Consider the following 17,746-nt stretch of genomic DNA (forward strand, 5'->3'; position numbering starts at 1 on the left):
AATTTTCCCTTAGAACATTTTTGGTTGCTGAGACACCTCGATGGCTTTCATGAGCCAGGTCAATTACACAACGCTGAAGACTTTCTGGAATTACTATTTTATTTCCTCTCAGTAATATTCCTGAGGAAGTCACAGACAATTCTGAACTTATGTTCTTAAATGCCAGTATGTCATTTTTCTTGACATTTAATCGAAAATGACTCCCATTAGTAATCAATCTCCACTTATTTTCATGTAAAATGTATTTTACTTCTTGCAGTGTATTATTCCTGGAACTTCTGATCTTACTATAACATGTTTGTATTCCTCTAACTGTTGCTCATCCAATGTTTTAGATGGATGTTTAGATAAATAATCTGCTGGATTGTATCCTTTTCCTGGTTTATGAATGATTTTAAAATCATAATCCAGGAGTCTCATTCCCCATTTTTCAGTTTTTGGTGGCATTTTTGTTTTTGGATTTCGAAAAATAGAAACTAGAGCCTGATGATCAGTGATGATCACAAATGAATTTCCATAAATAAAATCATGAAAATGTTCACATGCCCAAACGACAGCTAAGCTTTCTTTCCCTTGACCCGGTCACTCTACTACCACACGGCCGGCCCCCTTGTGCCCGAATTCTGCTGCCGCTGCCTGCTTGGCCCTCTTGCTGCCGCCTCTCCTTAGGGCCCCTGCTCTCCAGGCTTCCCCTCCCTCCCCAGGCTTGCCCTCCCTCCCCAGGCTTGCACTCGCTCTCCAGGCTTACCCTCGCTCTCCCCCGCTCCGCTTTGCCGCTCATTCCAATCCCCCCCCTCTGCTCCCCGCCGCTGCTCTCCTGTGGCCCCTCCCCTTTCTCCTGTCTCCCGCTCCCCATTCGCCGCCCGCTCCCGCCTCCCAGCTGCTCCTCCCTCCCACTTCGCCATAAATGGCAGGGACCGCGCGTACGTGCAGCGGCCGCGCGCAGCGGGCGCGCCAAAGGCATGCTTGTCTACGCCAGTCCGCGCCTGGACCGCGACCAGCGCCAGAACCCCTGGACCCCGCCGGAGCCAGCCAGCCAACCAGACTGAGCTACGACGCCGCCACCCTCCACGCACTCAACACTGGCAGACATCCAGCCTGATACCAAGCCATCCCGAAACGCACCCACGGATCCTTCACCTGCCACGCCTGCTACTTTACCTGCACTCGGTCCTGCACCGCGCCAGCCAAAACAGCCGCCAACAACAACCACCTCAAGTGCATCCTGCTCAACACCCGCTCCATCCCCAGGCACGCCGAACTATGGGACCTCCTGGACAAAACGGCACCAGACGTCGCCTTCTTCACAGAAACCTGGATGAACGCCTCCTCAGCCCCCGACATCGCCATTGCCATCCCGGACGGCTACAATATCATCCGGAGGGACAGCGTCACCAGACCGGAGGAGGCATCGCCATCGCCCACAGAAACACTATCCGCATCACGACCAAAACCGACGACACCCTCGCCACCGCAGAGCACCTGCACTTCCAGATTCACACCGACCCCCAAGACCACCCTCAGAGGAACCCTCATCTCCAGACCCCCGGGACCATGCTCACACTTCAGCGAGGCCATTGCAGACTTCATCAGCCCACTCGCCCTCGCCTCCCCCAACTACATCCTCCTAGGAGACCTCAATTTCCACCTGGAGAACGACCAGGACAACAACACCACCGCCCTACTAGACAACCTCACCAACCTCGGATTCAAGAAACTGGTCAACACCCCCACCCATTACGCCGGCCACACGCTCGACCCTGTCTTCTCCTCCAGCAATCACATCTGCAACAGCCACACCACCGAGCTCCACTGGACTGACCACAGCTGCGTACACTTCAACTTCAGGAAAATAACGACCCACCACCGCCCTCAACAAACCCCCCGAAGATGCTGGAGCAAGATCACCACCGACCAACTCACTACCTCCTTGAGCCTTAACCCTCCCACCAACACCACCGACCCCAACGAAGGAGCCCACAACCTCACACAGTTGATCACCGACTGCGCCGACACCCTTGCTCCACTGAAAAAACCCTCCCAGCAACGTCAACAGCAAGAAAGCCACGTGGTTCACCAACGATCTCAAAGACTCCAAGAAATCCTGCCGTGACCTCGAGAAAGCCTGGCGCCACAACCAGTCAATGGACAACATGACAGCCCTCAAAAACGCCACCCGCAAACACCACCAGCTGATCCGCACCACCAAAAGGTCATCCTTCAGAGAACGACTGGACAACAACACCCACAACAGCAAGGAACTCTTCAACGTCGTGAAAGAGCTCTCCAACCCCAACGCCAGCAACAACGACATCACGCCTTCTCAAGACTTCTGCAACTCTCTGGCCACCTTTTTTCACTGTAAGATCGTCAACATACACAACAGCTTTGGCGCTCAGAACACGTACCCCACCACCGAACCTACACCCCCCACCACCACCATGTGCGCCCGGACTCAGGTCAGCACGGAAGATACCACCCACACGATGAACACCATCCACTCGGGCTCCCCAGCCGATCCATGCCCACACCACATCTTCAACAAAGCCGACTCCATCATTGCACCCAAACTTCGGGACATCATCAAAAACTCCTTCATATCCGCCACCTTCCCGGAGAGCTGGAAGCACGCAGAGATCAGCGCCCTCCTGAAGAAACCCACCGCAGACCCCTCAGACCTCAAGAACTTCCGCCCCATCTCGCTCCTCCCCTTCCCTGCAAAAGTCATTGAGAAAACCGCCAACAAACAGCTGACAGCCTTCCTGGAGACGAACGGCTCCCTCGACCCATCGCAGTCCGGATTCCGAGCAAACCACAGCACCGAGACCGCCCTCATTGCGGCCACCGACTACATCCGAACCCTGCTGGACAACGGAGAAACTGCCGCCCTCATCCTGCTCGACCTTTTGGCTGCGTTCGACACGGTCTGCCACCGCACCCCGACAACCCGCCTCCGCCCTGCCAGGATCCAAGGAAAGGCCCTGGAATGGATCACCTCCTTCCTCTCCGACAGAACCCAAAGAGTCTGTCTCCCGCCCTTCCTCGCAGAAGCCACCAAGATCATCTGCAGCGTACCTCAAGGCTCCTCGCTCAGCCCCACCCTCTTCAACGTCTACATGAGCCCCCTCGCAGCCATCGCACGCAAGCACAACCTCAACATCATCTCCTACGCCGACGATACCCAACTGATCCTCTCCCTCACCAATGACCCCACCTCCGCCAGAGCCAGCTTCCAGGACGGAATGAAAGACATCGCAGACTGGATGAAGCTCAGCCGCCTGAAACTGAACTCAGACAAGACGGAAGTCCTCATCCTCGGCCCATCCATCTCCGCCTGGGACGACTCCTGGTGGCCCCCTGCTCTGGGCCCCCCACCCAAGTCCACGGACCACGCACGCAACCTTGGATTCATCCTTGACTCCTCCCTCACGATGGCCAAGCAAGTTAACGCTGTTACCTCCTCCTACTACTTCAACACTCTCCGCATGCTCCGTAGGATCTTCAGCTGGAACCAGGAAAACGGTCAGCCAGGCCCTCCTCACCAGCCATCTGGACTACAGAAACACCCTCGATGCTGGGACCACCGCCAAACTACAGAAAAGACTCCAGCGCATCCAGAACGCCTCAGCACGACTAGTCTTAGACATCCCCCGACACAGCCACATCTCCGCCCACCTGAGGGACCTGCACTGGCTCCCCATCAGCAAAAGGATCCCGTTCAGACTCCTCACCCAAGCACACAAGGCTCTCCACGACTTGGGCCCCGAATACCTCAACAACCGCCTCACGTTCTACACGCCAACCCGCCAGCTCCGCTCCGCCAGCCTCGCCACCGTCCCACGGATCCGCAGAACCACCACTGGAAGATCCTTCACCTACCTGGCGGCCAAGACCTGGAACACCCTCCCTACCCACCTACGACTCACCCAGGACCATCTCTCCTTCTGGAAGCAACTCAAGACCTGGCTTTTCGAGCAGTAGCAGCACCTCCCAGCGCCTTGAGACCCTAGCGGGTGAGTAGCGAGCTTTACAAATACTCTTGATTGATTGATTGATTTCTCGAGCTGAGAATATCTGTTCCACTTCAGACAAGCTTTTGCTAGCATGTGAAACTATGTATCTTGGGGTTTCTCTTCCAGGTTCATGCTGTAGTAATATTGCACCTAAACCTACAGGACTTACGTCAAGTATTTTAAATTTGCTGCATTTGTTATTTCCATCTTTATTTCTTCAAATGCTTGTTCACAATCATTACTCCAATGACATTTTTGTCCTTTCTTTGTCAGTTCTTTTAGTGGTGAACTTAGTTGCAAAATTCTTTATATATCTTGCACAATAACTTGCCATTCCAAGAAAAGATCTCAGATCTGCTACATCTTTCGCTCTCTGCATTGTATTTAAAGCTGTTATTTTAACAGGGTCACGTTTCGTCCCTTTTTCTGAAAATATAGGCCCAAAAAATGTTAATTCATTCTTATTCATTTAAAAAAATATATATTCAAAGTTAATCCAGCTTCTTTAAGTTGTTGACACTGTCCAAAGCTTGATCATGCTCTTCTTGTGTCTTTCCAAAGACTAAAATATCATCACTGTAATTCATATAGTTTTGTACTGGCCTTATAACAATCTTTATAATTTCTTCAAACATCTCCGCCGCAGAACAGATTCCAAAGTTTAACCGTTTGTAGCTAAATAATCCCAAATGTGTTGAAAACGTTGTGATATATCTTGATTGACTGTCAGTCTCGAACTGATGATATCCCTTACATAAATCAAGTACGAAAAAACTGTTGCCCCATTTATAGTACTTATGTCATTCAAATGAGGGCCTGGGCAACATTCGCTTTCAATAGTAGTATTAGGAATCCTCATGTCCACACATATCCTGATGTCATCGGTATCTGTTTTTGGGACAATGACAATGGGACTTACCAAAGGTGTTGGACCTGTTACTCCTTCAATTATATCTTGCTCAAGTAATAGTTCAATTTCTTTTTCAACCTTTCCTTGCATGTGAATTGGCACCCTTCTAGGTGTTTGTGCCAATGGTTTTATTGCCTCATTCATTTGTAGGGTTTTTTAACTTTAAATTCACCTAGTCCTTCAAATAGCTTAGGATATTTCTTTAAAATTGGGTGATCTGTTGAAACACTGCAATTCATCGCCAATAAACTCATGAGCTGAGCAGTTACATTGCTTAATAAGCAGGGACCCAGAACTACACCTTTTTGGCTGTTCGACGCCACGCATGGCTGAGAACTCCTGGCTTTTCTGGGGATGTCCAAGCTTCTCTTATGGGCATGTGCTTTGATGGCACCAAACTCTTTGGAGACCAGGCAGACAAGACCCTGGAGCAATTTAAGGACTCCAGGGCTAGGGCCAAGTCCTTGGGCCTTTTGGTAACCACCCGTCCCAGTCTGCTTTTTGCCCATTTATGGCTTTCAGCGGCACCAGCCATATCCCAGCCAGAAGACTGAGCAAGTTCAGCAAACTCTGGGCAGGCGCAGCTCCTTACGAGCCCGTAGGTCAGAGGGCCAGAGGTCTAGTTAATCCACTCCTCCCCCTGCAGCCTCTAGACCTTCCTGGTCTGGCCCTTGAAGATCAGGGGGTGCCCGGTAGGTGGCAGGATCAGCCATCACCTCCACTACTGGCAAAACATCACATTGGACAAGTGGGTTATTCAGATTGTCTGAAAGGAATGTTCCTTCCCATTCAAGACTACCACTCCCTCCATGCTTCTAACGTACGACTGGCTGACAGAGGACACCTAAACTTGGTACATGAGGAAGTCAGGAATCTTGGCTAACTGAGCCATACAAAGGGTTCCAGCGGCAGAAGTAGACTGTGGTTGCTATTCCTGCTTACGTCTAGTCCAGAAAAAGGACAAGATCCTTCGTCCTATTCTAGGTCTGCAAGCTCTTAACTGGTTCCTCAAAAAGGAAAAGCTCGGGGGAGGAGCTACGAGGGCGACCAAAATGGCCACTTAAGTCCGGGCTCCCGGGACCCCCGCCACCCGGAGCATATCCTGACACAAGAATCCTGCCATCGGAGCATAGAAATTGCAATCTGAGGGGAAGCGGCACTGGAAAATACAAACCGCGTCTCAATCAGCCCTCCAGACCCGAAGTTACCCTGATCTGCAGGTTCGACAAGGACAGGCCCGAAAGCCGGGGCCTCAGGTGGTGAGCTGACCCGGGCTGCAGTGTGACAACATCGGGGTGAATTTCGAGGTCCCCGGCTGAGCCCATGGAAGTTCCAGCCGCATCACTGGCACAAATCTGGCAGCATTTCCCTTCCCCCTGACTCCCCCCTCCCCCTCGCTGCCCCCTCAAGACCACACTGATGGGCACACAGAAGGGAGTGCTTGTGCCACAGGATGCTTTGATGTGTTGGAGATCGGTGGGGCCTGTAATAAGGTCGGGGGAGTTGCTGCTGCAGGACAATGGGACTCGCGCTGCACTAAGTGCTAGGGTGTAGATTACAGTGGGCACCCAGAAGTAATCTGAACCAATCTACTGGCACTTGAGAGGTCCCCACAGCGGAACGTGCAGGCTGTGAGCAGTACCTGTGACGCAGCGGGCTGGAGCCATTATACAGTTGTGGTCAGCAGTGAGAGAGGGGCGATAACCCTAGATTGAAATCTGCCCTGCAGGGGAGCCACTGTTGTGAGCATTTTGTATCGCTGTGTTGTCCCTATGCTAGGCGGATGATGAGAATGGGATGATCACGAACCCTACCTCCCCCAGAGACAGTGAGTGAGCCACACGTTGGAAACCGTACCGGTAAACCAGGAAGATCTCTGATGTGGCTGGTGTAGCTGAGTAATGTGACTGGAGCCCTGGCGCGACACTCTCCTGCCTCTTGTTTGGGTCCCCTCTGTCTGCACAATGGCGACTAAAACGGAAACTGAAAATCTGCAGTCTAAGTCGGCTAGGGGAGTTAGGTACATCCAAAGCAACAAGCTCGACCGTTATACGCAAACTAGAGGGTCGCCAACTGGGTCTGGGTAGGCGCAGGAAGGACATGTGGGGGACCCGGCCCCTGTGGCGGAGCTTACGCTACAGGACGCAAAGACAGCCATAGATGGGGTAAAAACTTCACTCGGCAAGAAGATGGAATCCCTAGATCATAAACTTGATACAGTAACTATAGAAGTGAATCTAATTCGAGTAGACCTCACAAAGACCAGTAAAAAAGTTAAATCACTAGACATTAAAACATCCAGTCTTACAGACGATGTGGCCCTTTTGCAGCAGGAAGTTCGAGAGCTCAAAACTACCAGTGAGGTCGCCAGCCGCAAGTTGGACGAATATGAAGGGAGGGAACATAGAAACAACGTGCGCATTATTGGGGTACACGAAAAAGCAGAGGATCAAGCTGCCGACCTTTTCGTTGAGGATATCATCCTCAATCACTTAAAACCTAAAGGCCTAGGACACTTCACCATTGAAAGGGCACATAGGGTACCAAGAGGAAGACCGCGGCCTGGTGCACCACCCCGGTGGATGATTGCGAGGGTGCTTAATTTCAGGGACAGAGACGTTATCCTGCAATCCTCCAGGACTGGGGGCCCTCTGCAGTTTGAAAATTCTACCCTCAGTTTCTATCCAGACTTTACGCCGGCGGTGCAGAAGATGCAGCAGACATTCACGGGTGTCAAACGAAAGCTCCGAGACAAAGGACTTAAATATGCCATGCTGTACCCCGCCAAGTTGAGAGTTGAGCATGCAGGCAGGGCACTGTTCTGTGACAATCCTGAAATTGCCTCAGACTGGTTATAGAGACTATCTCCAATCAGAAGGATCAGCGAAGAATGAGTGGCGATGAAGAGAAAGGCGTGCAAGATCAGGAATAAGAACTAAGGATAACGCTGGTGATGTTTGACTGAAATGGAGGGACGGGGTCGTTAGGACATGAACATGCAGATCAGTCAGTTGTGTGCGCATTGTATTATGGTCTGATGGGAAAAAAAGGGTACAGGCGGGAGCGTGGGGGTCGTACTCCTCAGGGTTACTTTTCGATAGTTAAGTAGTTAGAATATGGGGCGACAGGCACACTGCGATTTGGGGGCGGAAAAACACCGTAAGCAGGGGTGCGGTACTCAGGGTTTGTTTGGGAGTGGGAATGTATTTAATCTTTTTGTATTTGTTGTGTGTTGGCATTACATTTCAAGGCTTTGTGACGTATTGATGGTGCAGGAGCGGGAGGGGAGACTGATTCACCACATGTTTTATGATGGGGGCTGACGGTTCTGAGTTGGAACTTAATTGGTTTGGGGGACAAAATTAAGCGCAGTGTGGTTCTTCAGTTTTAGACGTCAAGCTCCAGATGTTGTACTGTTACATGAAACGCACTTAGTAGGGAACTCCTGTAGAGCAATGCACAGAATGGGATATTGTTTGGTTGCGCATGCGGGGTTCACATCGGGATCCGGGGGGGGGGGGGGGGATTCTGCTTCGGAAGGCGCTCCCTACAAGGATTGACTCTGTAATTGAAGATGATAGGGGCAGATATATAGGGGTCTCGGGTAGCTGGGAGGGGCATACCCTCTCCTTACTGTCAGTATATGTCCCGCCAGGTTTGCAGGCAACCATATTCATGGATTTAAGGAAACTCCTACTGGACCTCCCGAGTGGTCTCTTAATTGTGGGAGGTGACTTTAATGCTGTGGTCTCTGGTATTGCGGATAGACATTCCCCTAGAGACACGGGGGGCGCAAAGATTGCTTCCTGAAATTATGGATGCAGTGGGTCTGACTGACTGTTGGAGATTGCTTCATCCGGACCAACGACAGTACACTTTTCACTCGGGTGCACACGGTAGTTTATCACGTATTGATTACTGTTTGGTGCTGGTGGCCCAGGCACATTGTATCACAGAGGCTATGCACCTGGTGAGAGGTATATCGGATCATTCCCCGCTTTGGATCAGGTTCGATGTGAACTCGGGGTCAGGCGGTAGGGTGGCCCCTATTAACCCCATGTATATTCACAATCCTAAAATCCGTAAGGAATTGCTGAAGGCGTTGGACTATTATTTCTGTGAGAATGAGGGATCGGTGTCGTCCTCGCTTTCACTGTGGGAGGCTTTTAAAGTTGAGAATGCAAAGTTGGTCGCGATGTTCCTATGGATAGAGGAAGGTACAGACTGTAGTGCAGGTGGATTAGAACAGGGTAGACTGGTGGTCACCCTGGGAATCCATTTTGTTGGATTTAATGCCCTCACACACCCTTTCAGGTGTCATGCTTCATCATTTGGGCCTGCTCCTCGTTGGGTCGGCGGTGCAATACCCAACGGGCAACACCTCAAAGAGGGGCTCTTTGGCGGAGATCTTTTTCCAACTGCCGTATAGATGAAGTGCGGGTGTGGGGCCAGGATTCAAGGTAGACGTAGTAGAGTGAGATAAAATAAAGCTAGTGGTACCAGAGACGCTTTATTCAGGAGGGCCACTGCTTTAGTTTAAAACCAATTTCCTAGAGGAGGGTAGTGGAAAGTGATGTTTCCTACTCTCTTCTGGAGTGTGCTAGAGTCCGGTCGACATGTTTTTTCGCTACTCTGAAATTTACTGAGCGATTCTTCAGGACCAGGGGGACTGATTTAGCAAATGTCTAAATGTCAATGTAACTGTCTACACTACTGTCACAAGGTATGGTGTGTGTAAGCTAGTGTGACTACCATCCAAGTGAGTGGAAAAAGGGGGAACTATATTACCCTTCTTCACGTTGCGATTGTTAATACCTATTGGAGGCAAAAAGAAAAGAGATAAAAAACATATCGCCAACAAGTTGTGTTACTTTGCATTACAGTCTGTGGCACTTGTGTTTATCGCATGCTGTGATTCATGCATGGCAGCATAGTTGCACAAGTGTGTAATCTCAACAGTGACAACTCAGTGGAGGTGAGATAAAACCAGAATTTTGTGTTACAAATAAAATACCAATTTGGTATTAGTTGCACGCAATTATTAGGACTCACCTAAAGTTAAAAACAATCAAACAACAACAGTGTCCAGCGGGTAAAGCTTCAGGAGATCTTCCACCACAATGCTATGTATAGGGGGAAAGATCTCAGTAATATTTTGCACAGATCATATTATCCTGATGATATTGACACACTCAGGACAATAGAATACATGAATATATACAGGCATATTTTACAGTAGTACTACAAGTTGAATGTTTATTGCTGGCATGTTTAACGTGAGAGTAATGTGTTCAGAACTCTGAGTTTTTACGAGGAGGATGTAGTGGGTCAGGCAAGTAGTAAATGGTAGATGACTTCATTGGGTAAAATAGTTATATCAGTAAATAGATGTAGTATCTCTTCTCATAGTTGAAAATGGGGCTCTGTCTGTCGTGGTTACCCAAGGGGCATAGTCTCTGTGGCTGTCTAAAGGGAACTACCCCAACAAATATATGAGCCATATCAGTCCATAGATGTAGTATCTCTTCTTATAGCTAAAAATGTAGCTCTGTCTGTTGTGGTTACCCAGGGGGCATTGTCTCTGTGGGTGTCTAAAAGGGAACTACCCCAACAAATATGTGAGCCATACTGATGTCTGGCGTGTGTTCCTTTGTTGACATATCACACGACTGTGTAAACCGGAGGGGTTTCCCACCGGGTTCTTTTTAAAAAAGAGGAAGTCTGCTGATAATCGGGTTAAGTGACCGGGTTTCAAAAAAGCGGCACCCGTTATACTTTGCAAAAGCAGTTCTGATATGTAATCCTGCTTAGATTCAACTATTGAAGGGTCACGCGTGCGTTTAAATATGGTGAACAGTGGCTCGTTTTATCTATTATGCTGTTGGCGGTAAAGATAACGTTTGGATTACTCCGCAAACAAATAAGCCTGTGCCCATATAGAATGTACACGCTGGCGCGCCGTTGTTTAACCGTTCAGCGGCTCGATTTGTCGATTAGACTGATAGCGGTAAAGCTAGCGTGTGGGTTTCACTTGAAATAAACAAATGCGAGCCCGTGTAAACTATACACGCGGGCGCGCTGTTGGTTAAACGTTTATGAAATTACCGGTCCGTGTAGACAGCGTGTTAAAGCACGCTATAAATCTTATTCGTGTGGTTATTATTGGATCTAGTTGGGAGCAGAAGGGTCAGCCGGCACTTACTTACAGCGTGCGTTTCAATAGTTAAAGCGGCGTGGACCTGGAATCACGATCGGACTATATTGTATTTAATTAGCGAACTAAGAAGGGGGAAGGCGCATAGAATTGGCACTTACTTGATGAATGCCTGAGCTTCGTGTCAAGCACCTACCCATCGCCGCTGGAACCGGGTGGAGGCAGTGGGAGGGGTTGGGATTGTTTATAAAGGAAGTTAACGTGGATCCCATTGGATAGCATTAATGGCAGCCATCTTGTAGTGGTAGATGGTTGTTATAAGTTAATGCACAGAGACTACTGGGTGCCTGTATGATCATGTATCTGTGTATGTGAACCTGCCAAAGTTGCGCAGGGATTCGCACATTGGTAAATTTATAAAAATAATTGTCTATTATGGTTAAGTTTAATATGACAATACAGTACGGAGAATTAATCAATTTCTCCCCTACCTCGTGTTGACAGATGGAAAAACAGGAGGAGTAAAATTAAAGTTCACGTTCAGAGTATTGCAGGAAGTGTTTATATCAGTATGCAAAATTATTCTGTTCATAAGATGCCAACCATTTCCAGTGGTTTCGGACCAACTGTATCTTATATATCCTAATGGAGTAGATATTTATCGGATATATAGGGTGATATGTGGTTGGGATAATCCCAAGCCAGAACTATTGTCTCAGTCCTTGAGGGAGCATTATGTGGTTGAATCAGTATGGTGGTGGTGGTGTATTTACTATTCTGGTTAATTCAGAGGCTCGCCCAGGGTATGTCTTCGTTTAGGCCCTTGCTGTTAGAGGATAGTCTGTGAATCCAACGTTGTTCTTTATAGAACAGCCCTTCCTTAGATGTCTGGGGACTGGCTTCCAAGACAAGCCATTGGAGAGAGTCAGCTGTATGTTGCATTTCTAGGAAATGCTTACACATTTTGGTGTTATTCTTTTTACACCTGAAATTGCTTCGATGTTCTGATATCCTGGTCTTCACACTGCGTGTTGTCATGCCTATATAATATAGGTTACACGGACAAATGATCAGGTAAATACAGTTAGAGCTATTGCAATTTGTATGGCCTCTCATTTCCCACATGAAGGTGTCACATAAGGTGATAGATTTGTATTTTTTGGTGAGAGGGCACGCCGTGCAATTCCCACAGGGGTAGTGTCCGGTGACTGGTGGCAGACCCCATAATGTCGCTTGCCGGATGGGTTCATTTTTTGTGTTGAGTCTGGTATGGATAAGAATATCCTTTATGTTCCTTGACCTTTTAAAGGCAAACCTCGGTTGGTCTATGTTGAGGGTGCCAGTGTTTAGAATGGACCAGTGGCGTTTCACAATTTTCTTTACTTTGTTGGATAAGGGTGTGTAAGTCGTCACACAAGTCATGGGTTGGGCAGTAGCAAGGTCTCTCTCTCTGGGTTCAATCAAACTCTCCCTATTGTTGTTCTGAGCTCTTTTCAAACTTATTTTTATGTCTCTGGTAGGGTACCCTCTTTCCATCAGGTTCCTCGAAAGAATAGCAGATTCAGTTCTGTAGTTGGTCATGGTGCTACAGTTTCGCCGTATCCTGAGGAATTGCCCATACGGTATATTGGATCGTAGGGCTTTGGGATGGTGGCTTTGGTAGTGGAGCAAGCTATTGCGGTCAGTGCTTTTTTTAAATAAGGTTGTATTCAGGGAACCATCTTCCAAACATATTGTGAGATCAAGAAACGCTATGCGATTATTTGAAACAGTCATGGTAAATGACAAGTATGGATTAAGAGTATTCATCCATGCAAAAAACTCTTTGTACGAATCTTCGCTGCCAGACCAGAAGATCAAGATATCGTCTATATAACGTTTATATGGCTTTATGTTCTCATGGAAGGGGTTAGTTAGAGTTGCTATGTTTGTTTCTTCAAAGTGTGCCATATACAGACATGCTACACTGGGGGCTACAGTGCTTCCCATGCAAGTTCCTTGTACTTGGTGGTAGTAGGTACCCTTGAATTCAAAGTAGTTCTCGGTTAGGACCTTTTCCGCACACTCCATGATGAAGCTGATGGGCGTGGCAGACGTCCATTCAGTCTTTTCCAACGCAGTGGCTATAACACCTAGGGAGGCCCTCTGTGGGATGTTGGTGTAGAGGGCCTCAACGTCTAGGGTTAGAAGGTAATCAATAGATCTTGCCTCATTGTAGTCCTGTAGAAGGCGTAAGAGATCTGTGGTATCCTGAATATAGGAAGGTATTTGTTTTGCAAGTGGTTGTAAGGAGTGGTCGCAAAATTTGGAAAGTGGTTCCAGTACTGAGTCAATCCCGGAGACGATCGGACGTCCCGGGACTGGGGTGACTCCCTTGTGTATCTTTGGTAACGTATAGAAATACAGAACTTTAGGGTTCTTTTTTACAAGGAATTCAGCCTCCTTCTTACTGAGCCAGCCTTGACATTCTGCTGACTCCACCATACTCACAATTGATAAAGCGAGTCGTTCTGTGGGGTTTTGGTTAATGGCCTTGTAGTATTTTGTGTCATTAAGTTGTCTTTGACATTCTGTCTCATAATCTACAGTGTCCATTAATACCGTGGCGCCACCCTTATCTGCTTGTTTGATTGTTAGCAGAGGGTTGTTGGATAGGGCGTCGAGAATTGCTCTTTCTTCTCTCGACATATTGTTGTATGTTGAGGTATTGGTTAGTTTGTCGATGTCTCTCAAGACTGCTTGTTCATAAGTTAGAACTTCGCTGGGTACCATGCCGCTATGAGGGGTAATGGTAGATGCGTTGTGTAACCCTGAGTCCTCTATGGGTTCTTGTGGTTTCCCATCAAAAAATGCCTGAAGTCTTATTTTTCTGAAGTATTTTTGTAACTCCACTGTTTGGAGAAAGTCATCGATCTTGGGTGTCGGGACAAAGCCTAGCCCTTTTTGGAGGACCTTCTCTTGTCTCTCAGTTAGTTGGTGGGAGGAAAGGTTTACTACGAGACTCATTTCTTGCTCGTTTTGCTCCGAGTGTCCATCCCTTGGGGGGTCGTGTCCTCCCATTGCACCCGTTTGTCGGTTGCATTCCCTCTCTTTCGCCCTCTGCCCCAACCTCTGTCTAAAAAAGGCTGGTTACCTTGGGGGGCAAATTGAGGGGGGTATTGTGGTCCAAACTGCGGTATGACCTGAGGGAACTGTGGATATTGCCACATCGGGTGTCCTGGGAATGGTAGTTGTGGGGGGGGTATGTATATTGCCCCCTTCTCCCACCTCTTCCACCCCGTCGTGGGCGTGTCTGCCATTCATCCCCACTGGAATTGCTGTCACTATAGGACCCTCTTCTTGACGAGTTGTCGCTTGAATCAGAGAGGTATCCCCCACCCGACGGGGTGTAGTCTTTTTTCAGGTATGGGTATACTTTTTCCTTGTCAAAGCGGTCAATATCTTTTTGTAGCTTATTGACTTTTTGTTTCATCAGGTAATCCTTATGTTCACTTATTTCTTTATTGATTTCTGCCAATTTGGTTTTAAACCCTGGGTTGTTCCCGTTTTTCAGTGTCGCCTCTAATGCCTGGATTTTTTCCAGTAGGGCGTCCGCCAGGCGTTTTGAAGTATTGACAATCAAAATCAATAAGTCATGTGTACACTTCCAGGATATCTGGGACCATTCCACTTTGAACTGGCCATCCTCCCAGAAGATCCTGGGAAAGTTCTTGACAATTAGTCCATTCGGAGCAATTTTGGCCTTGAAATATTCCGCCATTAAGGCGCCATGTAAGCTGATCCTTATCCACTCTCTTTTGAGATCAGAGAGTGTTTTCCAGTCAGCTGTATTGCTGCCCGTTGCTGCGTCGCTGTCCATGTTTAAAATAGAGGGAGTCCTGAGGATAGCTGCGGCATCATCCTCACCGAAACTGAGTCCTTGTCCCTCCATTGTGAGTAGGGATGGACTGGGGTGGGATGTTGTACTGGGGAACCGTGCCTGGCTTGTTGTTGCTAGGCAGGGAGGTTAGATAGGGGGACAGAGCTAAACTTACCCACCAAGGACAAAACTCCTACGGGTGTGAGCCGTGCAGAGAATTAGTATCAAAAAAGAGGAGTCTTGGGCTATTACTGCTCTTATCGGAGCAGAAGGTCCATACGCGACAAGCCCAAAATAACACAGAATGCAAAGTTGGTCGCGATGTTCCTATGGATAGAGGAAGGTACAGACTGTAGTGCAGGTGGATTAGAACAGGGTAGACTGGTGGTCACCCTGGGAATCCATTTTGTTGGATTTAATGCCCTCACACACCCTTTCAGGTGTCATGCTTCATCATTTGGGCCTGCTCCTCGTTGGGTCGGCGGTGCAATACCCAACGGGCAACACCTCAAAGAGGGGCTCTTTGGCGGAGATCTTTTTCCAACTGCCGTTTAGATGAAGTGCGGGTGTGGGGCCAGGATTCAAGGTAGACGTAGTAGAGTGAGATAAAATAAAGCTAGTGGTACCAGAGACGCTTTATTCAGGAGGGCCACTGCTTTAGTTTAAAACCAATTTCCTAGAGGAGGGTAGTGGAAAGTGATGTTTCCTACTCTCTTCTGGAGTGTGCTAGAGTCCGGTCGACATGTTTCTCGCTACTCTGAAATTTACTGAGCGATTCTTCAGGACCAGGGGGACTGATTTAGCAAATGTCTAAATGTCAATGTAACTGTCTACACTACTGTCACAAGGTATGGTGTGTGTAAGCTAGTGTGACTACCATCCAAGTGAGTGGAAAAAGGGGGAACTATATTACCCTTCTTCACGTTGCGATTGTTAATACCTATTGGAGGCAAAAAGAAAAGAGATAAAAAACATATCGCCAACAAGTTGTGTTACCTTTCCTCCCACCAACTAACTGAGAGACAAGAGAAGGTCCTCCAAAAAGGGCTAGGCTTTGTCCCGACACCCAAGATCGATGACTTTCTCCAAACAGTGGAGTTACAAAAATTCTTCAGAAAAATAAGACTTCAGGCATTTTTTGATGGGAAACCACAAGAACCCATAGAGGACTCAGGGTTACACAACGCATCTACCTTTACCCCTCATAGCGGCATGGTACCCAGCGAAGTTCTAACCTATGAACAAGCAGTCTTGAGAGACATCGACAAACTAACCAATACCTCAACATACAACAATATGTCGAGAGAAGAAAGAGCAATTCTCGACGCCCTATCCAACAACCCTCTGCTAACAATCAAACAAGCAGATAAGGGTGGCGCCACGGTATTAATGGACACTGTAGATTATGAGACAGAATGTCAAAGACAACTTAATGACACAAAATACTACAAGGCCATTAACCAAAACCCCACAGAACGACTCGCTTTATCAATTGTGAGTATGGTGGAGTCAGCAGAATGTCAAGGCTGGCTCAGTAAGAAGGAGGCTGAATTCCTTGTAAAAAAGAACCCTAAAGTTCCGTATTTCTATACGTTACCAAAGATACACAAGGGAGTCACCCCAGTCCCGGGACGTCCGATCGTCTCCGGGATTGACTCAGTACTGGAACCACTTTCCAAATTTTGCGACCACTTCTTACAACCACTTGTAAAACAAATACCTTCCTATATTCAGGATACCACAGATCTCTTACGCCTTCTACAGGACTACAATGAGGCAAGATCTATTGATTACCTTCTAACCCTAGACGTTGAGGCCCTCTACACCAACATCCCACAGAGGGCCTCCCTAGGTGTTATAGCCACTGCGTTGGAAAAGACTGAATGGACGTCTGCCACGCCCATCAGCTTCATCATGGAGTGTGCGGAAAAGGTCCTAACCGAGAACTACTTTGAATTCAAGGGTACCTACTACCACCAAGTACAAGGAACTTGCATGGGAAGCACTGTAGCCCCCAGTGTAGCATGTCTGTATATGGCACACTTTGAAGAAAAAAACATAGCAACTCTAACTAACCCCTTCCATGAGAACATAAAGCTATATAAACGTTATATAGACGATATCTTGATCTTCTGGTCTGGCAGCGAAGATTCGTACAAAGAGTTTTTTGCATGGATGAATACTCTTAATCCATACTTGTCATTTACCATGACTGTTTCAAATAATCGCATAGCGTTTCTTGATCTCACAATATGTTTGGAAGATGGTTCCCTGAATACAACCTTATTTAAAAAAAGCACTGACCGCAATAGCTTGCTCCACTACCAAAGCCACCATCCCAAAGCCCTACGATCCAATTTACCGTATGGGCAATTCCTCAGGATACGGCGAAACTGTAGCACCATGACCAACTACAGAACTGAATCTGCTATTCTTTCGAGGAACCTGATGGAAAGAGGGTACCCTACCAGAGACATAAAAATAAGTTTGAAAAGAGCTCAGAACAACAATAGGGAGAGTTTGATTGAACCCAGAGAGAGAGACCTTGCTACTGCCCAACCCATGACTTGTGTGACGACTTACACACCCTTATCCAACAAAGTAAAGAAAATTGTGAAACGCCACTGGTCCATTCTAAACACTGGCACCCTCAACATAGACCAACCGAGGTTTGCCTTTAAAAGGTCAAGGAACATAAAGGATATTCTTATCCATACCAGACCCAACACAAAAAATGAACCCATCCGGCAAGCGACATTATGGGGTCTGCCACCAGTCACCGGACACTACCCCTGTGGGAATTGCACGGC

At 47.9% G+C, this 17,746-nt stretch overlaps 1 protein-coding gene across 4 annotated transcripts in view; it reads right to left on the minus strand.

Moving 5' to 3' along the window:
• Window positions 1-17,746, minus strand: part of USPL1 (ubiquitin specific peptidase like 1) — a 388,707-nt gene that overhangs the window by 64,883 nt on the left and 306,078 nt on the right. The window lies entirely within an intron of this gene.

This window comes from Lissotriton vulgaris, chromosome 8 (assembly GCF_964263255.1).
Source record: "Lissotriton vulgaris chromosome 8, aLisVul1.2, whole genome shotgun sequence".
Classification (NCBI taxonomy): Eukaryota; Metazoa; Chordata; class Amphibia; order Caudata; family Salamandridae; genus Lissotriton; species Lissotriton vulgaris.